This window comes from Myotis yumanensis, unplaced genomic scaffold, assembly GCF_028538775.1.
Source record: "Myotis yumanensis isolate MYYU_CA2020_CCGP unplaced genomic scaffold, mMyoYum1.0.hap1 SCAF_8, whole genome shotgun sequence".
NCBI classification, from domain to species: domain Eukaryota; kingdom Metazoa; phylum Chordata; class Mammalia; order Chiroptera; family Vespertilionidae; genus Myotis; species Myotis yumanensis.
Window position 1 is genome coordinate 76835926 of NW_027223759.1, and position 23127 is coordinate 76859052.

At 45.5% G+C, this 23127-nt stretch overlaps 1 pseudogene; it reads left to right on the forward strand.

Annotated features, from left to right (window-relative positions):
- The first annotated feature begins 14896 nt into the window (after window positions 1–14896).
- On the forward strand, window positions 14897–15241 carry LOC139015817 (acyl-CoA-binding protein pseudogene; annotated as a pseudogene).
- The last annotated feature ends 7886 nt before the right edge of the window (window positions 15242–23127 follow it).

Here is a 23127-nt window from a genome sequence, read left to right on the forward strand (position 1 = left end):
GCCTATCATGGGCTCTATATACCTTTTACAGACTTAATAAGAAAGAAGAGGAAAGAAAAATCTTCAGAGTTAATATCTCGGTGGCAAACTGAGTTATACGGAAGCTGGGGGTATTCAAATTGGTCTTTTCTCCAGGGAGACAAACATAAATTAATACACTGAACCATGGCCTGAGAGCCTAGAGGCTTTAATAAATAAAGAGATGTACCAGGCCAAACAAGAACATAAGACTGCCAAATGCCCCGACGTCTCAGTTACAATAACAATGTTTCCTGGGCCAGGGCCAGAGAGCAGCTCAGAGGACATTAAATAATTTTTGTGATCCTCTTAAAATCCTCTTTGATTCAGGAGACAACTTTGGCATCTCCCAAAAGCAAAGTGGACATCTCCAGCCGGCTTGAGGCTCCTGCTTGACTCCGTCTTGGAAAAAGCTATTTCTGGATCCTTTCTCTCTGCACTGTTCTTTCCTCTCTGGTTTCTCTATTTACTTAGGGAAAAAAAAACAAAAAGAACAGTTGGTATTAAAGGGATAATTCTGCCAGGAATGGCAGGCCTTTGTCAACAAGATCTCTTTTATAGAGAAAAAGAGAGTAATTCTTGGGATGAATGCTTCCTTCCCACCATAGAACATTAGAATCTTTGAGTAAGAAGGGACCTTAGAAGTTATATCCTCCAGCTCTTATTTTACAGATGAAAAAGCTGAACTCAGAGTTGTGATCCAACTTGCTCAAGGTCAGAGAGTAGGGACAAAATTGGTTTAGGATTGCAATCTAGTGCTTATTCATTCAATTTTCCCTGTTCTTTGAAATACTGCTAACTTTCAATTTACTGAGTTATTTTGGGCAAGTTATTTAATTTCTCTGTACCTTACCTTCAATGTCTGTAAATAAAAAAGATGGACTGCACCAGTGTTTCCCACTCTGTGTTTCCAAAGTGTGGCTCATGAAATTGTTGTTTTCCAAGACACTTGATGGAAAAGGGTTCTAAAGTCAAATAACTTTGGGAAATTCTGTCCCCTAGGTGCATCTGAGATCCCCTCTTAGAGATTCATGGTGGTCATTAGCTTATTAAAGACTGAAAAGTCCGACCACAAAGAAACTTGTCTAGATTTGCTTAATCCAGTATTTGCCAAATGTATTTGACTATAGTCTCACTCCCCTCCCCAATGCCCCCAAAACATTGCCTCCACCTGGAACAATTATTATTCGGAACACTCCTTGGAAAATGCTGATTATTAACCAGCATGACTCTGTAAGATGATTTCCCTTTAGCTTTCTAGCTCCTCACAGCCCCCGCAAATTTATTTCTCTCTAAACATTGTCTCCAACTCTTCTGTGAAGAGCAGTATGCAAATAATTATAGGTCAGACTAATTCCCCTTGTTTCAGGCTCATTGAAAACAACAACAACAACAAAAAGTGAGTTGGAAAATAAATATTTTATATTTGACTAGAGGCCCTGAGCATGGATTCATGCACCAGTGGGGTCCCTCAGCCTGGCCTGTGTCCTCTCGCAATCCGGGACCTCTCGGGGGATGTTGGACATCCCCTGAGGGATGTAGTAGTGCACGAAGCGGCAGGTGACCGGGGAGGAGCCCACTCCCCCTCATCCCAGCCCCGCTGCGCCTGCTGCCGCCTCTTGGTAGCGCTGCTGTGGAGGCAGGAGAGGCTTGTGCTGCTGCAGCTGCACTCACCATCCCTGAGCCCAGCATCAGGCACCTGTTGGTCAGCTGAGCGGTGTTCCCGCTGTGGGAGTGCACTGACCATCAGGGGGCAGCTCCTGCATTGAGCGTCTGCCCCCTGGTGTCAGTGTGCATCATAGTGACCGGTCGACTGGTCGTTTTGTCATTTGGTCGTTTGGTCATTCAGTCACTTAAACTTTTATATATATATAGACGATGACTCTATACTTTTATATATATATATATATATATATATATATATATATATATATATATGATGACTCTATACTTTTATATATGTAGATGATGACTCTATACTTTTATATATATATAGACGATGACTCTATAATTCATTATTTCAGTATAGCTTTACATTATGAAGTGACAGAGAAGAATAACAGACACTATTATCCTTGCCTGAGATACAAAGCCTTGAGCCAAACACATAGTGCTGTCCTCACCAGGTTTACAGTCCAGTGAGGTAAATAGACAAGTGGACACTAATAACAATGGCCAGCACTATGCAGTGTTTCACTAGTTGCTAAGCCCTGTTCTAAGTACTTTATGTGTACAGTAACTCATTTGATCCTCAACAACCTTAATGAGGTAGCTACCGTATTAGCCCCTTTTTACAGATAAGGAAACTGGAACAAAGATAGTCAAATAGATTATTCAAAGTCACAGCTAGTAAACATCAGAACTGGGATTCAAATCCTGGACTTTCAGCTCAGAGTCATCGTGTGTAGTACTATGCTATTCTGCTCCTTTTGTGGGATAAATATTAGAATAGATGGGTACAGGTATAACACCTAACTCAGCAGGTGAAGAGGGTCAGAGAAGGCTCTTTGGAGGAGGTGGCTAAGTCTTAAAGGTTGGAAAAGAATTAGCCAAGCAGAGACAGAGAAAGTGACTTCTAGATAGAGGAAACAGAATATGTGCCTGGAGACGAGACAGCTGGTGGCCCCTTTGGGCAATTGTATTTAGCTTTGCAGGGCAGAAGCCTGTGGTGCGAGGAGGAAGCAGTAGGGCAGATGCGACTGGTGAGATTGGCAGCGGGCAGTCCTAGGAGGCCTCTTGTGTTCCAGGGGTCTGAGTTCTTCTCACAGAGGCTCTGTGTGGGGAGGGGAAGCACTGATGACTTTAACTGGGGCAGCTTTATGCTCCTGGAGTCAAGTCGATTTGGGAGGGATGACCATGTTATCAAAAAGTCCGCTTAAGAAGCCACTGCAGTAAGTAATTCATGTAGGAGGTGATGAAGTCTGAAATAAGGAAGGACAGTGGAAAGAAAGAGGTAAAGGCAGCTAAGACATATGTAGAAGGTGAAACCATAGGGCTTTTGGGAGCGACCAGATAGACAGTGACTAGAGGCCAGCTAGACAAAGAGAGTTGGCAGAGCAGGACTTCCCAAGGGTTGCCTGGCACCACTGATATTTTTGGCCAGATGCTTCTTTTTTGGGGGTGAGGTGTGGCTGTCTCATACATTTTAGGATGCTCAGTATGGTCCCAGTTCCTTACCCACTGGGTTTCAGGAACACAACTCCCCACCTCCCAAATTGTAACAACTAAAAATGTTTCAAGACACTGCCAAATGTTCCAATGCAGGTGAGGCTGGGGGAAGTGAAATCATCCCTAGTAATGTTTTTCTATGTGTGGCCCAAAGACCAGCAACTTTGGCATAAAAATTGTTCAAAAGGCATGTTCTAGAGCCCCAGCCCAGATCTACTGAGTCAAAAACTCTGAAGTGGAGTTCAATAATCTTCAAACAAGCCCTCCCCTGGAGGTTTGAGAACCACTGATACCAGAGAGGAGGGAGGAAGATGAGGTTGAGGTCAGCGGCTATGGACAGGGTCAGGCACGTCAGACCTCAAGAGGGTGTATTCTAGATGGAGGTCAGAATATTCCTTGTAACCCTGGTTGTAGCAAGGTCAGGGGTGCGCTGAGAGCAGAAGCCATCCTGTCACAGGTAGCATATGGGATGTTAGGTAAATGGAGACTCTGAATGCAGACCATTCTTTCCTGAAGCTTGGGTGTAAGGGATGGAAAGAGAGCTAGAGGGTTACGCAGGAACAAAGGAAGGTGATTTAGTTTTTTGACAAAGCTGAAGCTTATTTAGGCAAAAGAACTATTTGGGATAGGGCTTAAAAGCTGCAAAGGAAAGAAGTTGAAGGTGTAGGAGATAAGTAGTTCAGAAGAAAGTGAAATTTGTGAGTAAACAATCTAAAACATCAAAGAATGAAGTGGCAGAGACCAGGTGTGGTTTAGACTACAGTCTCATAGGAGAGGTAGGGAAAAGTTCAGTACTCAGATTTGAAGTCAGCCTTGGGAATGTGCCTGAATCCCAGGAGGGCCTCATTGAAGATTCAGGCTTGGGCTACACCCATGCAAAATACTTACCGATTTAGGCCAAAGAAAAAGAACAGAGTCCTCAATTATTTCGACATACCAATTAAAAGGGTTTATTTATTTAATGAGTTTCATTGTTCAAATTAAGAAGTTCTTTTTCCACCTCATTAATCCATTTATCCTGCACATAGATGCCGCTTCAGTGGCCTGGAGACTCTAAGTTCATAGATCACTGTAGAACCCTTTATTCAATCCTTTATTCTTGGTGTGAGAGAGTACCTTAGTGAACTGGACTCTGCCCTCCCTTTGGGTAGAAAAGGCATGTTTATGCTCACCTTCACAGGTAACACAACTGAGCACCCAGGAGAGAAGAGACTTGCACAAGGAAACAGAATGTCCCCTTGTTAGTATGTTAAATGTTAAATGATGTGCTTGATACCAATGGCTCCATGGCTTGATGTCTGAGCATTTTCAGAGCACAAACCATAACTGACAATTTCAGAATAATAATAAGAATCCTGAAAAAAACAAGCAATGTTGTTGAGAAAACTGCTAGTGAGTGTGACCCAACTGGAAAGACCACATGGACCAGGAAGCAAATTCTCAGGCATTTGGCATTTGCTCTACTCACAGCTCCCATTCCATTGAATCAATTTCCTTCAGTTGAACCATCATGCTGGTGCTGCTGAGCCTCTTCGACCTCAGCAGACTGAACAAGAGGTAGACATTTGACCCAAGCACAGCCAGGCTATAGGTTCTGCAAATCTCTGTTCAAACAGACTTCTCTGGTCAGCTGGACCAATCAGATTCCCTCCCTTTGGATGTTAAACTGCCACAAAAAAAGAGAGAGAAAGGTGGTTAATTGGTAATGTGAGCACTGAAGAGAGGAGCTTGGAGCAGTGAGGAAGAAACCTTGTCATCCTGGGTGAGGTTCATCACTGCTGTTGCTTTGGATTCAGAGCAAGGCCTGAGCTCTTGACTGGGAAGCCCAGTTACCCCAGGATCCTGGAGCTGCTGCAGTTCTCGGCCTAGGACAGTGATGGCAAACCTTTTGAGCTCGGCATGTCAGCATTTTGAAAAACCCTAACTTAACTCTGGTGCCGTGTCACATATAGAAATTTTTTGGTATTTGCAACCATAGTAAAACAAAGACTTATATTTTTGATATTTATTTTATATATTTAAATGCCATTTAACAAAGAAAAATCAACCAAAAAAATGAGTTTGTGTGTCACCTCTGACACACGTGTCATAGGTTCGCCATCACTGGCCTAGGATATGAACAAGCATAAGGCTATGATTCCAAACAAGCAACTAAACCAAACCAAACCAAACCAAACCAAACCAAGTGAAAAAACCCTTCCTTTAGGAATCAGGACTCTCTGTTGCTTGCAAGCAGATGTGTCTGGCCTGGTTCTCCACTCTAGAACTGCATCCTTAGGGCAGCCCCAGCACACACACTTCCTAAAGGGAGACCAGAGTATGGCAAGCAAAATCTCCATGTCCGAGTCCATCGATAACCTTCTATCACAGGAACATTTTCCCAGGGAAGAAGGGCTAGTCGGCCCGTGGTTGGACTTCATTCTTGCAGGACAGAGGATGCAGCTGAGGTTAGGGATAATAGGACTGTCAGTGGAGGAGAGGGTAAAAGGCAGCGTCTAGCCAGCAGAATTCTCAACAAAGCTTCCAGTAACATACTTACCCCTTTCCTTTCAATCACCCAATGCTGGGTATACCAAGGTGAGCAAGATTTGCTCTTGCTCTCAAGAAGCTCACTGTCTAGTGGGAAACAAATGTACAAGCATGTAAATGCAATACAATGTGATGGGTGCTGTTATAATGCAATACAGATGATCTGAGGGCACATTCAAAGAGAAGAGGTGAAAGGGCCATTTCCTACAGAGAAGAGCATGTGTGAGGTTCTAGAGGCCAGAAGCATGGCAAGTTTGGGGAGCAGTGCCCAAGGCACTATGAAAAGGCCTAGGATGAAGGCGCAGGGGAATGTTAGAGGTGGATGAGGTGGATGAGTTGGGGCGAGGTCACCACAGGCCACACAGAGATTCCAAGCTTTCTCAGTTTCTCACCTGTTCTCTGAGCATGTCAGTTATTTTTTCATGGTGACCTGAGGCCAAAAGAAATACCCAATAGCTCTATATATTAAGTAGTTGTATCCAAACAGCTTAATAGGTACTTATGTCTTAATAATTACTGACATTTGAAAACATACACATGAATTGAAAGAAAAGCCATTATCATTTCATTATTAAAAGGTCACAGTTTATGAATAGGATATATTTATACTGCACGTATCTCCAACCTTGGACTCATATTGGGCACTGCCGTTGCATTTTCTGCTGTACACTGAATATTGGGTGATATTTTCTTTTTATCATCATGCCCACCAAACACCCACCTTTGCAAAGACACAATTTTATAGAAAAAAAGAATATAGTTGCTCAGCGGTTAGAGCGTCAGCCTATGCACCAAAGGGTTGCAGGTTTGATTCCTGGTCAAAGGCATATACCTGGGCTGCAGGTTTGATCCAAGGCCCCAGTCTGGGTGTGTGAGGAAGGCAGGCAACAAATCCATCTCTCTCTCTCTCTTCCCCTTCCACTCTCTCTAAAAATCAATGGAAAAATATCCTTAGGTGAGGATTAGCAAGGACAACAAAAAGAATATAGTTGGGCCTAATGCTGAACTGTGAACTCTCTCGAGCTAGTGCCCTCAATGTCACCTATTGCTGCATTTCCCTCAAAAAACCCACAAAATATCCCGGTTCCCATGAGAGTTCCCTACGGTGCTCTGAGGACCCCAGAACCCTGGTTTCAAAACCAGGCACAGCAATGAAACCACAAAACTCAAAACTTGGAGTTAGTAACTGAGGTGTTAATCCAGTTTACACTCTACGTGAAAGAGGGAAAATTCTTGAACATATGCAAAACAGATGGAGAAGGAAACACTGGAAGGTGAAGCAAAGGAGACTGTGTGTGCTTGAGAGATTAGTATTAATCCTTTCCGAATGGTTTTGGGTTTTGTTACCTGGTGATAATCCTCAGCCTGGGTGGGAGGAGGCAGGATGGAGAGTCAAATCGGCCATCCTCCTTGCTGGCCTATCGCGGTGAGCCGGACCCTGGTGAGCCATTACACCGGCTGTTCGCTGTGTTGGTGGTGATGTGCTGTGTGTGTGTGTGTGTGTGTGTGTGTGTGTGTAGCATAAAAACATTCTGAAATAATTGCTCTGGACTCTAGGCTTCTTACCCTCCAATCCCCAGCTTTGGGTAAACTGTCAGTGGAATTTCAGGATTTCCAAAGGACTGTAGCAGCGATAAATGTCAAAGGAGAGAGAAGAAATGGAAAAAAGAGAGAAAAAGCCAGCAGGCAGCAAAGCCATGACTTGCCTGGGGTGAAGGAGATAAAGGAGACAATGACTGACCTTTATTCAAGGGAGGTAGCCTAAAGGGAGCTGGTGCCACGAAAGAAAGGTGTGTGTTGGGGGGGGGGGAGCCCCGGAGAGAGAGGAGCACCCTCCTGTCACTCGGGCAGTGGTGGCATTGAGTCCCTGCCCACGTTGCCTCTGATGGGAACTGTCTCTGGGCTGCCTGCGGAAGGGACAGGGACCCCCCAGGAGGAAAGCAGCTGGCTGCATGGCATGGTTAGAAAGTCACATAAACTCCCCAGCCCTGGACCAAAAATAACCTCTCTACAGGCCTGCCACCTAGACTGGAATGCTCGTCATTGTCACCGTGCTTTTGAATTGGGGCACTGCGTCTCCAGGGTTCTTCTGTTAAATAAGAAAGGTGTTATTTTGGAAGGATGAAGCATTAACCCACCAGTGTTTGTGCACATTTTTAGCTCAGACTGGCTCATTTTAACCAATATTATCTAGTAAATTATCTAGTGTTTTTTACTGTATCTTATGTTATCTCTTCTGGTATAACAGATTATCTCAACACTTAGTGACTTAAGACAGTAAAATGTATTCCTTTACAGTTTCTGTGGTCAAGAGTTGGGGAGCAGCTTGCCTGGGGGTTCTAACTCAGGGTCTCCCATGAGAGTGTGGTTAAGATGTTGGCTCGGCTGCAGTCATCTGAAAGCTTGAATGCTTCCAAGAGGGCTCACTCACCTGCTCTGGCAGGAGGCCCCAGTTCCTTACACCTGGGCCCCTCCATGGGCTGCCTGATTATCCTCACAATGAGACTGCTGGCTTCCTCCAAAAGCAGCTGACTTTTATGATCTAGTCTCCAAAGTTACACTTGCTCACTCTGGCAGGTTCCATTCCCTAAGTCACTAAGTCCAGCTCCTGCTCAAGGGGAGGGTGATTATGCTCCATCTCTTGAATGAAAGGGTATCAATTACTTGTAGACATCGCTAAAACTCAGCACAGATAATCACCCAATTAGCCATAGAGATGGCAAATGAGACAGATAAGAATTTTTCTTCTTAATAGTGTTACTGCGGTATATTTGACATACCATACAACTCACTAACATAAAGTGTACAATTCAGCAGTTTTTGTTACAGCCATCACCACTCTCTAATTTCAGAACATGTTTGTCACCTCAGAAAGATCCTTGTACCCATAGTGGTCACTCCCATTCCTCTCACTGGCCCAGCCCTGGGCAACCACTAACATCCTTTGGGGGCAGGTAAGTTCTGGTAGGTGGTTAGTGAGGAAGACATCTATCCTGGATGTCCATCTTGCCAAGGCTGGTCAGTGGAGGGAGGACAGAGGCAGGAGTCCAAATGCGATGGCAATGGAGATAGCGCCAGGCCTGCCTCGTAAAGCAGCAGCAGAGCTACTCAGAACCTACTCCATCAGCAGCTGGACGCAGACACTGCTCAGGAACCTGGGCCTGCCGGGGGTCTGCAATGGGTCCCTGAGCAGCAGCCCGGCAATCAGAGGAGTCCGGTGCCTTGTCGGGGAAATGGCCTGGAGGGAGTGCTGCCGGGGAGCTCTGCTGAGCCCAGGATGAGGCACACCTGTGCTGGTCCCAGCTCTGCCACAGACTAGCTGATGTCTTTAGTCAAGTCACACGGTTTATTTAAATGAGACCTTCCTCGGAGGATGGTGCAGATCCTCCTTTGATTTCTCCCTGCCGAGCAGTCCCTGGACCCACCCCAGAAGCACCCACCTTGCAGTTTGCTGTAAGAATAAGAGCTATGTGGAATATACTTAGCCTGGGTACTTTGTGTATGGTATGTCTTCAATAGAGGATGCTAATTATTGCTATTATTCACAAGGTTGCCTGGAAATAACTTAGATTTACGCTGGGAGCCTCTTAGTGACTTCTGGGGCATCTTGGGATAGGACCCAGGGGATTCGCCTTTGAAGTAGCTTCTGTGGCTTAGGACACACCAGGCCCTCGATTGCCTCCCCCGGGGCTGACCCAGTCTTGTGTTTGAATGGAGGGTGAATCTGAGAAACCGTTTTGCTCTCACTGCACTTAGAAGTACAGCCAGAGCTTAGAAATACTGCTCCATACATCTATACATTTATATAAAAGTTGTTTTTTTTCCATTTTAAGTGCACACCATCTCACAAACACACATATACTCAAATGCTTTGCAGTGTTAGCAGAAAAAAACTTCAATCCGCACAAACAAACAAGCAAGCAGCCTGGCCAGCTGCAGAGGCGACGCAGAGGGAGAGCTCATGGCTGGCCAGGCCATCCCCATGGCCTCTGGCTCCAGATCTGCGCATGATGAGAGCAGTGTTACAGGGGCCACAGCCTCGGCCTTGCTCGGCGCCATCAGTGCAGACATGCTCATGGCAGAGAGCGCACCAAGGAGGGGACCTTCGGTTTGAAAAAAGAGAACACAACCTGTCTCTGCCCAGCGTTCCCTGGCACTCGGTGGACATGGAAAAATTGCACACAGCTTCAACCCCCTTCCTTCTTCACATGTGGGGTCCAGCTGTGGGGAGCCCTTAGCAGGCCACTTTCTGACCTCCCGTGTCACTTAGGCACCCAGCCAGCCACCCACTATCCTGTCGCCGTGTTTTACTTCCATTGCAGCGCTGCAGCACAAAACCTTTCTGCTCATTCTCCACAGACCATGGGGACGTAAGGTCCACGGTGTGAGGGAGTCTGTCTTCCTTCCGCCCAGTGTCCCAGTTCCTGGAGCTCCGGGCGGTGCATAGAGGGCACCTGGCAATGCTGCTGAGAGCACACGGGGCCACCCACACTGAGTTCCCAAAGCCTCTCTCGTGTGTTATTTCACTTTATCCTCCAAAAACCTGTGAGAGAGCCATTTCTCTTGGCTTTATTTTATAGATGAGGACACTGAGGGTTCTGAGCCATGGGTGATGTGTCTAAGGCTGCAGCTTACAGAGAGAGGGAGCCAGGGTCTGAACCAGCTTCTGACTCCAGATCCTTCATTCTTTCTACCAAATCCTGTGACACCCTGTGTGCACAGAATGGTGTCCCTGTCTCCAGAAAGTAACCCCCCTCAACTGTGGAAGGCTGAGGATCTACTTACACCATGTTTTTTTTTTTCTTTCCTCAACAGGAATTTTCATCTTCCATAATGAGGTCTCATAAGAAGGCTTTAGATGCATCATCCTCTCCTGGCATTTTTTAAAACTGCCATTAGAACTCATTGGAACTGACATGGGGTGATCTCCAAAATATAAATGAAAAAAGCAAGATGCAGAACGTTGTATATGGAATGCTACTGTTTGGGTAAAAAGGGAGGGGGACCATTCAATCCAGCAATGATGCTCCTTGGTATTTATTCAAATAAGCTGAACAAGGCACATGAATGTTTACTGCAGCTTTATTCACAACTGCCAAAACTTAGAAGCAACCAAGGTGTCCTTCAGTAGGTGAATTGGTAAAGAAACTGTGGTCCATCAAGATGATGGAATATTATTCAGCAGTAGAAACAAAAGAGCTATTGAGAAGACATGGAGGAAAATTAAATGCATATTACAAGGTGAAAGAAGCTATTGTGAAAGGTCACATGCTGTACGACTTGGGGATCATACATTGTGCAAAAGGCAAAATTGTGGAGGCTGTGAAAAGATCAGCGGTTGCCAGGGGGTCAGTGGGAAGGGAGTGATAAGTAGGGGGATCCCAGAGGATCTTTAGGGCCTTGAAACTACTCTGTATGAGACTATAAAGATGGATAAATGTCATTATACATTCATCAAAACGCATAGAGTGTACAATACCGAGAGTGAACCGTAATATAAACTTTGAATAATCATCATGAGTCAATTAATTGAAAGAAAAGCTCTTTCAACATTTTTTCCACCAGGTAATTTGTCGATATGCTAGTTGTTAGTACTATGATGCAAAAAATCTTACCAAGAGCATGTGACATCAGACAAAGTTGGTAAAGGGAGTTGCTGCTCTTTTTTCACCTCTTTATTCTCCCTTCAACTCTGACCAAGTGCACATCTGTGATGTCTACAGTGCCTTCCTTGGCCCTGCCCCTAAGGTTAGAATGCTCCCATTCCTCTGCTTGGCTCCCACCACCAGCATTTTTCTCTTTGAGGACAGCATGATGAGGATTACCAACACCCAACTAAGATTCCCTTTCCCTCTTCTAGTCTCTCTCCTGCTCTAGAAGACTAGCAAGAAGACTTCCCACCTTGTCCTGGATTATAGAACCAAGTGGCTTGTGCAAGACTTTGAGAATTGATGCCCCATTTACTGCAACTCCTTCTTCCCAGGAGGTAAGTGCGTGTTAGCAGCCTCACTGCCACTCAAGGGCTCCACACATTCCCAGAGATTCCTTAACCAGCCAACCCCATATCCACTTCAGTGGCCACGAATGCAATGCCCTCCTTCAGGCACTGGTAGGGCAGGGGGAGTAAAAATCAAACTGAAAACATGTGCCATTGTCTGAGAAAGTCTTGATTCAAACACGAAGGCACACCTCATCCTTTAAAAATCCAAACATAATAACAGTGCAATGGCAGCAGAAGTGCAAGTGCGCAAGTAATTACAGACAGGGAAGTAGATGGCCTTGTTGTCCTAGAATACAGGAGGCAAACCTCTGAAGAGTAAGGTTAAATGACAGCTCTGACAGGCGCTGACAGCTGGAAGAAAGGCAGGCTTATCTTCCCTCTCATCTGTCCTCCCCACTCTTTCAAGGCCAGGGAAGTTCTCTGTCATTAGCGTGTCAGAACAACAGCCATAAACAAAGAGAAAGGCCCCCACTCTTTGGCAACTTCAAACACAAAGGATAAAAGAAGTTGCGTGGAGGACGTGAAATGCTGCTTTTTGCTCTTTCCTCTGCCCTTTCTACTTGGAAACATTCTACCCAGTGGCAGCCTCCGGCTGTGTCTGTCCCACTGAACAAGCTTGGGAACGTTTATCTTGCACATCTTCATGTTGATTGGTGTGGTTCGCAGAATCATGGTCCCTCAAACATGTCCCTATCCTAGTCCCAGGAGCCTGTGACTATGGCATTTTACCTGGCAAGGAGGAATTAGGGAAGCAGATGGAATGAAGGTTGGGAATCAGTTAATATGAAGAAAAGGCGATATAGTCCTGGGTTATCCAGGTAGCCCAGTGAAACCACAGGGTCCTTAAATATGGAAGTGGGAGGCAGAACAGGGTCAGGTTGATGCAGAGTGAGAAAGACTCAACCAGCCACTGCTAGCATTAAAGACGGAGGAAGGGGCCACCAGCCAAGGACTGCAGGCAGCCTCTAGGAGCTGGAAAAGGCAAGGAGAAGGATTCTCCCCTCAAGTCTCCAGCAAAGAATGCAGCCCTGCTGACATCTTGCCATTAGCCAAGTGAGATCCACTCAAACCAGTGGTCGGCAAACTGTGGCTTGTGAGCCACATGCGGCTCTTTGGCCCCTTGAGTGTGGCTCTTCCACAAAATACGGGTGCACAGGTACAGTGCTATTGAAGCTTCGTGGCCCATGCGCAGAAGTCGGTGTTTTGTGGAAGAGCCACACTCAAGGGGCCAAAGAGCCACATGTGGCTCGAGAGCTGCAGTTTGCTGACCACTGACTTAAGCCATCTCCCTAGAACTGTAAAATAATCCACTTGGGTTGTTTGCAACCACCAATTTTGTGGTAAGTTGTTCTAGCGGCAACAGGAAATGAATAGAATTTGAAAATCAGATCCTGCTTGACCAGGATCAAGACAGAGCCCCCCTCCAAAGCCTTCCTGGAGGGGTCAACTCCATCATTATCCACACAAGAGGGTGAATCTCACCCCTGGTTCTGGGCTGGGGCAGCAGAAATGTCTGACAAGGCATCTCTGAAACTTTGGCTCCCCATGGCTTGGGAGAGATGAAATAAACTGGTGCCCAATAGACCTCAGAGGGGATAACAGGAGCATTTGCTGAGTGGTCCAGGCATCAAGTGTTGCAGTCAGTCCTGGGAAGAAAGAACTGCATGATCCCAGGTGGCAGAAGCAGAGTGGGCTTTGGCTTAAAGGTTGGGAGGAGGTGGAGAGGTTGGGTCCGGGGGGACGATGCTGCAGCATGAGGGGTTCCCAGAGCTTGTATAGGCCTGAGGGATTCACCAGCACACAATACAAACTAGCTCCTGAAACTCTGAATCTCTAACACATTACAAAACTAAACCTTTGGATTCATCAGAAAGGCGTAATGACCACTGAATGGTGTGACAAGTACAGCTTTTAAAAATTCAGCAGAAACTCATTACTAATTCATGCCTAGAATCAGCTTTTAAAAATCCCTATCTTTAATGCTCATGAAGTACAGAATTGGGCTTCATAAGTTCCTTATTTTCTCTTCCCCAAAGGAAAGGCAGTATAAAATGAACCCCAGCTTCTTTTATTTCTCAACCCTCCCCATCTGATTCCATCTTCTTTCCCCAGGAAAACAGTGAGCAGCGAGAGGAGGAGATGGCAGGCATTTGTGGAAACCAGAAAGCACTTCTTGCCCATTCGCTCAGTGGAGGCGATCCCTGCTTACAGATCCAGGAAGCATGACCCCCAATGGGTGTGGCCTCAGATGGAACAGGCTGGGGGATGAAGGAACAGGGCACATGTGACATTCACAGCCACTCGAGGTCTGGAACCTCTAGAAGCAGAGCTCTTGTCTGTTCACACTTCTCACTCCAACCCAACTTGGCGTCTCAAGTGCCAAGTAAAGTGCTGGGCAGGGAAGGGCATCCTGAGAAACCTTTGTTGCATTGCATGGGGCCGAAGGTGCAGCCAAGGTCCTCTCTCCCTGCCAGCAACTGTGACTGAAGATCTCTCCCAGCTGATTCCAGACCTCTCTCTGTACCAAGTCACAGGAGTTTAGATGAGACCACGCGGCATTAATGCAAATTTGAAAAGGTATCATTAAATGAAGGCTGTCAATCTGAACACGCACTATTGGATGGCTAAAGGACATTGGGACATAATCTAACGTCTCAGTTAGGCAAACTTATGGCAACCACACTTGTCCCCTGTCCCAACCACACTTCTCCAGTTTTCCCCCCTCTTCCCTGCATATCCACTAACAGTCCTCTGAGCACTTCAGATTCTTTCTGGCTATTCCTCTGTCTGGAATGCCCCCCTTCCCTGTACTTACTTCCTCACATATCTGGCAAATCCCCATTTATTCTAAGACTCTATTTATGTATCATCTTTACCATAAGACTTTTCTTGATGTTAAGGTTGGGTGAGGTGTCCCTTCCCATGCACCCCTAGTGGCTGTTAGTTGTTTCAAGCATAGTTAATACTCATCCTCTCCAGGGACTGTGTCATTTATCTTTGTATTACCATGGCCTGTGTAGTAAATCCTCAATAAACACCTACTGAATGAATGACCCAGTGTGAACAGCTACTATTTATTGAGCACATTTTACTATGGGCATCGCATGATGCTAAGCTTTATGCTGCTTCCTGCCCCTCACTGACTCCACGGGCTCCTGGAACCCTTGCAACCCCACCAGCATGTCTCAGGCTGAGTCTGACAAAGCTGCTGAGGATGTTAGGCACCTGGAGACCAAGGGAGTGGTTAATGAGATGCTGTCCATTTACAGATGCTACAGACAAGTGACTGTGGGTGACATAAATTCAGACAAACTGAAATGTTGGACCTCAAGGGCAAGGCCAAGCAGGATGCCTGGAATGAGCTGAAAGGAAGATGCCATGAAAGCTTACAGTTTACAGATTCAGGAACTGGGTCTGGAGCAGTTGAATACTCTCCTTAAGTTTACCCAGCCAGTCAGTGGAAAAGCCAACATTCAAACCCAGAAGGTTTATCAGATTCTCTGGGTGGTCTTCCAAGGCTTTTAAAATTGGTTATGGCTACCGATTTAGCTTAAAGTAGAAAAGATTAGGGTGATAGGCCATGTTTTTCCCACTTGTCCTCCAATCCACACCCTTTGTCATGTGAGTTTGCAGTTCCTACCATATGAGGTGGAGTGTCCTTTTTGGCTCCATTGGTGTTGCGTTTGGCCCTGTGATTAGCTTTGGCCAAAGGAATGTTAGTGGATAGAAAGTGTGCAACCTCATCAGTGGGGTTGGGCTTATTCTTTCGGCTGACTTTTCCCATGGGAATTCCATGTGCAGGAAACTGCTGATCTGAGGAGGAGAGTCAGATGGAGTAGCCCTAGTCCCTCCCCAGGGCTTGATGTCGATCTAGGTGAGGTCAACCTAGATTAGTCAAATCTCTAACAACCCGAAAATGCCTGAGCAGGAAATAAATGCTTTTATGCCCCTGAGTTTTGGAGTTGTTTGCAACTGGTATTTTTAGGCAGCATATTTTTGGCAATAGCTGATGAATACAGTTAAAAATTAACTTCAGAGACATAAAATGTAATAATGTAAGAACATTATCCCCTCCCAGTGAAGACTAAAACAGGGCCTCTATCTTTTAGATACAGAAGAGAAAGACTTTATTGATGATGACTGTGTTGCCCTAGACTGCTTAATTGGAGAACACTGGAAAAATTTTTTTCTAGGATAGCTTAATGAAGAGGCATTTTTTCTGGAATAATTTCTTGTAGACTCAGATGTGGGAAAAGAATAAGCTAGAAGTTGTTTTAAAATCCCTTAAAACCCTGCAGATTTTGCTGGCCTGTGAGAAAAGTATTTTAATAGTTTTTGAAGTCACAAAGGCATCGTTAAAAACAAGTTAACTAGCAACATTTTGATTACGTGGCAAAATTGGGCTATTTATTTCCTGGCCAGGTTGCTCTTGGGGATAACTGTACCACTCCATGTTAAGGTAGCAGTGCAATTTAAGAGGCCAAAGAAAAGAAAGGCTTTACATTCAGGAAAATATATGCACACGGAGATGATGAAAGCTTTCAGTATCTTCCCACCACTCACCCATCCCTCCACTGAATTCCACCCCTTCTAGCAAGTGTCTGCTGACTCCTCAGTGTGAAAGCCCTTCTCTGGGCTTGCAGGGCGGGCATGGTGAGCTGGGAGTGGTGCGATTCATTCCAGTTCCCCTTCCCGGAGCTCAGTCTTGGCCTCTTGCTGGAGCTGTGTCAGCCTCCTTCTCAGACACCAGGAGAGAGACTGAATGCTTGTGGTCACACACGGTCGCTACTGAAGCATCCATTGTATAATAATTGCCTCACCACCAGTAATTTTTTGACAATCATTTCATGTTGATGAACTCACCAGGGGTGGAGATGGGGATCTTCAGCACTTCAGAGTCTTTCTCTTTCTACTGCAATTTTTCTTTTTATTAATTGAATGAGTTCCCTTCCTCCAAGTCCCCAAGTACAGCCAATGTAAGAATTAAAGAGAATTGTTAAGATTTATAGCAGCACAGTCTGACCTACTTTGGAGCAAACACGTCTTAGGGAGGAAAGCAGCCCAGATTTCAACAATCTCTTTTCTTTGTGTCTAAATCCTTCGCTCTTTTAGTTAAGATGAGCCAAAGACAAACATTGTTTCACTGAGATTTAGATAATTTAATTTTCTGCAGAGTGTAGTTAAAGAATAAGCTTCATTCTCATGTTGGTAAAGGCCATTGCATAAACAACAGCCTTTGTAGTTGGATCAAGACCGCAGTTTTAAAAATGAATTCCGATTCATTAAAATCTCAAAGCTCAGACCAAAAATCTTAGCACTTGCGAAAGCAGACCAAATTGGGAGGATAAATGTTTAACTTTTTCTGAGTGCCTTAAAAACAGAAAGAGAGACCCAGCCGGAGTGGCTCAGTAGGTTGAGAGTCATCCTGTGCACAGAAAGGTTGCTGGTTTGATTCCTGGTTGGAACACATACAGAAACACATGGGCACATACAGAAAGCAACTGATGGATGTTTCTCTCTCACATCGATGTTTCTCTCCCTCTCCCTAAGCATGTCCTCCAGTGAGGATTAAACAAACACACACACACAAAAAAAACTAGAAAGAGAGGATAGGATTTCAAATAAATAAATATTAGTTGACATTGGTGCTTGAAGTCTTCTAGAGCATTCTCTTAAAATATAGCCATTTTCGCCGAGACCGGTTTGGCTCAGTGGATGGAGCGTTGGCCTGTGGACTGAAGGGTCCCAGGTTCAATTCCGGTCAGGGGCATGTATCTGGGTTGTGGGCACATCCCCAGTGGGGATGTGCAGGAGGCAGCTGATCGATGCTTCTCTCTCATCGATGTTTCTGACTCTCTCTATCTTTCTCCCTTCCTCTCTGTGAAAAATCAATAAAATATATTAAAAAAAATATATAGCCATTTTCAAAAAACAGAGGCCAAGGTGGAAAAGAAAATATTCCAGATCTAGGCAATTAGTCAAATATTTTAGAAGAACTTGAACATTCATGACACTTTAAATTTAATGATAAAAAAAAAAGGAAAGATAAAGAAAGAGACTCAACCCCTTTTCAATCAGTAACGACCTGAACACTGAACACTGGCCTGAGCACTCCCCCGGGCGAGTCTGGGAACTGGTCATAGGGTGGCATTGGGGGCAGGTTTCTCTGCAGTTTCTTTTCCCTATTCCACTTTTATCAAGGTTTTCTTACAGGTATTTCCACCTGCCAAGTTGTTCTGGGTCCAACGCTTGCTCTCTTTCCTTTCTATCCTCCCCAGGATGGCACGATACACGTGTAGTTACAACAGAAGTGTAGAAGGCAGTTAGACAGACATGAGCAGAGCAAGGAGGATGGGCCAGGAACAGAAACTAACCAGGGTGGAAAGCCCCAGGAGCCTAACAAAGGACAATGTAGGATGGGACCTCATCCCCAGGGTGACCTTTCCTCCCTACAGATAATATCTAGGCCTCAGTTGTATTTCAGGCCCAGGAAAGCAACAAAACCAGACAAGCGACTCCAAGGCTGACCTCAGGTCCAGGTGCATTGGATAATGATCCCCTGCCCTGGCCCTGACCAATCAATCAGTGGAGCCCTCTGCGCCTCCCGTCCACCCTCCCCTGAACGGACACACCTAGAAGGCTGCTGAATATTCTATTGAGACCTTTCCCTCGTATCGCTCCTAAAATCTCCACCCTTGAAACCCTTAGGATGAGGTGTGCTCTCCTTCCTGGGAGCACGCCCAAGCCTCTCCTCCCAGGCATATCACCTTTACCTTCCTCACTTCTAAGCTCCAAGAACTTGCCTCCTAAGCCCAGTTCTTCTAGAAATTACTTCTTTTACCTTGATGATTTTCTAAATGTTCTCTTATAGTTTGAGTCTTGGCTCTGAATTCTTTCCTAGCCAGAACTCAAGTACCAAGGTTGCTGAACCTGGTCAGGACTAACACCTGGTGCCATTCCCGCTGCCCTCAACAAAAATAACTAGAATGTAACTAGACTCTACAGGTATATGGGAGTAGCTGCTGTCACCAGCCATTTAACTTAGTGAGCAAAGCCCTGGAAGGATTAGTCCTGTGCAAGAACGTTCATTGTGGGGCCACTGTCAAGGTGAACATGTCCCAAATGTCCAGAAACCTGAGAATAGCTAAATGTGTTAGGAAACATTCATATTATAGACTACTACAGATGTTAAGACATGAGTAGATTTTTAAAAATGTTGAATGAAAGAAAATTGCTGAACTGTCCCAAAATATGACAGCAAATATAAAGTTTCAAACATGCAGAGCCCTCCTGAATGGGATTAGTGACCTTGTGAAAGGCCCCCAGCTGCTGGCTGGGCCCTTGCAGGTGAGGACACAGCTAGACCACAGTGTCCGTGAGCAAGGAAGTAGGCCCTCCCAGAAGTTGCATCTGCTGGTGCCTGGGGCTTGGACTTCCAGCCTCCAGAACTGGGAGAAGTATGCCTGTTGTTTATAAGGCTCTCAGCCTATGGCATTTGTTATAGCGCAGCGGTTCTCAACCTGTGGGTCGAGGCCCCTTTGGGGGTCAAACGACCCTTTCACAGGGGTCGCCTAAAACCATTGGAAACACACATATAATTACATATTGTTTTTGTGATTAATCACTATGCTTTAATTACGTTCAATTTGTAACAATGAAATTGGGGGTCACCACAACATGAGGAACTGTATTAAAGAGTTGCGGCATTAGGAAGGTTGAGAACCACTGCTCTAGACTCTGTTCTCACCACTCTCTGAAGGTTGAGAACCACTGTTATAGCAGCCAGAATGGGTGGAGAGGAAGAGCCGGCACAGGACCAGGCCCAGTTCCCAGCACTGCCTCTCACCACTCTTCTCACCTTCGGCTGTCTAAGCTTTAGTCTCCTAACCGGGAGATGGGAAGACCTGGACCCAACACTCTAGGACAGTGGTTCTCAACCTTGGCTGCACATTAGAATCACCTGGGATGGCCCCACCCCATCACAAAGAAACAGAATTTCCGGAGGATGAGGCCCAGAAATCAGGATTTTAAAAGGATTCCCAGATGATTCTAATGTGCAGCCAAGGTTGAGAACCACTGCTCTAGGACATGAGGCACCGCTGGCAGGAAAGAGCCCAGCATCTGTCTGCTTCTGAGGCTCTGTCTGAGCTTGTTCTCCAGGGTGAGGAAAAGAGTGGACATTAAAGTGATTAAGTGTGACCCCAAACTGGCTGCCTGATGTTAACATTGCCCTGACCTGCCCCTTCAGGCGCTGGGGAAGCCGCCGCAGCTGGATGGGACTTCTGTTCTCGGGTTCTTAGGGAAGAGATTCTAGTTTCTCTTGGGAGCCCACCTGATTATTGGGCAATCACTACCAAGAGGGGCACCGAAAACGAGACAATGAAGCTGCAATCATCTTTCCTTTCACCCCTTCATCTTTTGATAGTAATAAATATTTTTGGTAAAAATTACATTACAAAGGTCACTAAAATAATATTTTCTGTTTTGGAGAAAACTTTATGACTTGATGAAACATCCATGACACATAACATTAGATGATGAAGGAGAATATATAACTATATATGGTATGATCTCAATTCTGTTAAAAAATCACACACACATACACACACACACACACACACACACACACAAGACTGGAAGGAAATGCATGTAGGTGGTAGAATTACGGGTAATTTAACATTTCTTCTACATGCCTAAATAAATTTTCAATTTTTCTAAATAAGCATATATTACTATTATAACCAGATTATGTATGTGTGTGCATTGCTATCATTTAAAATGTGGTTTGTGTTGAACAGGGAGCTGTGTTTCTGCCACCACCCTCGGGCTCTGAGCCCAGCAGCGTGGAGCCTGGGCCAGCCTGAGTTAGTTAGCAGGGGCAAAGCGCAAACCTCCCTGAGAGCCATTTACACAGTAAGCCAGGTTTTCAAAAGCCGGGTCTCTCGGAGCCTTTCAAAGCTCCATTCGCCACATTGCAAAGGGACAAATGCATTGCCAGAGAACATTCCAATGCTTCCAGAGAGTTATAAAGAGTGGAATGGAGTTGGTTCTGATTGCCAGCATAAAGTCTCTGTCTAGGGGATAATAAAATGCCCCAATATATTTCCTCAGCCAAGGTAGCAGCTCAAAGCCTCACATGAGACATCCCCTTAAACCACACAAACATCTCTGCCTTAGTCAGCCGAGGCTGCCATAACAAAACACCAGGACCTGTGAGACTTAACATTTATCTTCTCACAGCTGTGGAGGCTGGAAAGTCCAAGATCAAGATACCAGCAGGCTTTGGTTTCGGCTGAGACCCGTCTTCCTGGCTTAGACTGTGGCTTTCTTGCTGAGTGCTCAGATGGCCTTTCCTCCGAATGGATGTGGAGGGAGCAAGACAGCAAGTTTTCTGGTGTCCTTTCTTCTAAGGGCACTAATCCTATTAGATCAGAGCTCCACCCTTATGACCTAATCTAACATTAATTAGCCCCTAAAGGCCCTATTTCCAAATACAGTCACATTGCAGCAGGCGAAGGGGGGGTGTTGGGGATAGGGCAGGAGTTTCAACATCTGAATTTGAGCAATATGAAAATATGAATTTAGCAATGTCCTATACGTGACCTTCAGAGAGAACCTAACCTGCTTTTCCTCTGTGGGGTCAGCCTGCCGATGCCCTTGACTTTCCTGCTTCTGCTTGAACCAGTTTTTTGAAGGACAATGACAGAAAGGGCACAGACAGATGTAGACACAGGTGGAGAGTACGCAGCCCTTGTGGGGAGCACAGAGGGTGACATCTGGTGAAGGGGAACATCTGTAAGGAAACCCCACCGGCTTTCTTAATAAACACTTATCCAGTCCTATAAGGTTGGAAGTGAAGGGAGAAACTCCAAGTGTGCAGGGAAGGAAATAGGACCCACAGATTTAGCCTTCTCTCCAGAAAGCTCTCTCTACTAATGGCAAACACCTTGATGACCTAAGGGATTTCTGTAATCCCTGATTCCCCATGTAATGTGTCCTACCCTATATAAGCAGGAGGCTTATGGGGGGCTGCAGGGAAGACTTTTGTGGATGAGCTGCTGCTCCCCCACCCTGCCGGCAGTATTGGAATAAACGTTTATATATGATTCAACCCTGTCTCTGCTGAATTGGCTCAAATAATGACAGGCAGCCCGGACACATTGGTTGCCAGGGACTTGAGCATACTGGAAAGTGGAAAAGGACAAGAGTGGCCATAGGTGGGTGGGTCATGCTTTATTGCAAACAAAGCAGCCAACAACCTGCTGGTCAATGGCACCTTATATACCCACTCAAACAAAAGAGGCCTCATGCCAATTAGCAACATCTGTGCTACATTAACATAAGGAGGTTAAATAAGGGTGCGCCTGCACAGTACTTATAGTGCTACTGCTGAGTCATTGCCCTCGCGCATGCATATGGAAAGTGGGCCTTTAACACAGTAATACTGCTCTGTCATTGCGTTTATGCATGCCTATGGTGAGTGGGCCTTTACCTCTGGCATACCCTGATCAGGGAATCCACAGGGCGTCAAACCCACCAGTGCTTTCATCATCACCACCACCAACTACAATAATAATAGTACTTATTGAGGATTTACTATGTGGCCAGAACTTTTGAATTCTATTTTGAAAGGGAAAGTCATTCATAAATTAAAGACTCACAGAAGTCCTATGATCCCGTGATCTCACCCCAGAGCATTTGGGTGGCCCAGGATAACTTGGAGGGCTTGGGCAGGGATAGTCAGGGAGAAGTAGCATCACAGTTACCTGTCTTCTATGTTGGCAGTTTCATAAAAAGTATCATTATAAAGAGGGTCCCACTGCTAAAATTTGAATGCCATTTTCTCTCATTGAGAAAATCAAGTAGCAGAGTTAGGAAGAGGCTTAGCAAATGTCACACTGTCAGTAAGTGGCAAAGCTGAGACTGGAAGCTGGGTCTCTCAGACAGAGCTCTTCAACTGTTGCAGAAGACCAAAGAAATACCAAGCACGCTTCCTAGAGAAAGGGAGGGACCCCGTATATTAACACTAGTGGACTCCGGAATAATTTCCAAATCAGAGTGAGGTAACACGCAGAGAGCTTCACTTTTTATAACCTTCTAGGGTCTTTGTCTTGCAGATATGGTTCCGCCCCCTTATGTGGGCTTACAGGAAATCCCCCAGGTGTTGGGGGCCCCCAGGCCATATCCGATGATCTCTCCTGGGGCCAGCGATAACGACTTTCCAACCTCCCCCGAGGGCAGTGCATTGTTCACAGTTTTTATGGCCTGACACGCCTTGCAAGACCGGTTTCCTCCTCATTACCACACTCCATCACTCTCTGCCACAGGAGTGCCAGCAAGGTGACAGTATCGTGATATTAGGTTTATGAATTGGGTGACTGTAATAATCAATGCTTTATTGAGTCCTCACT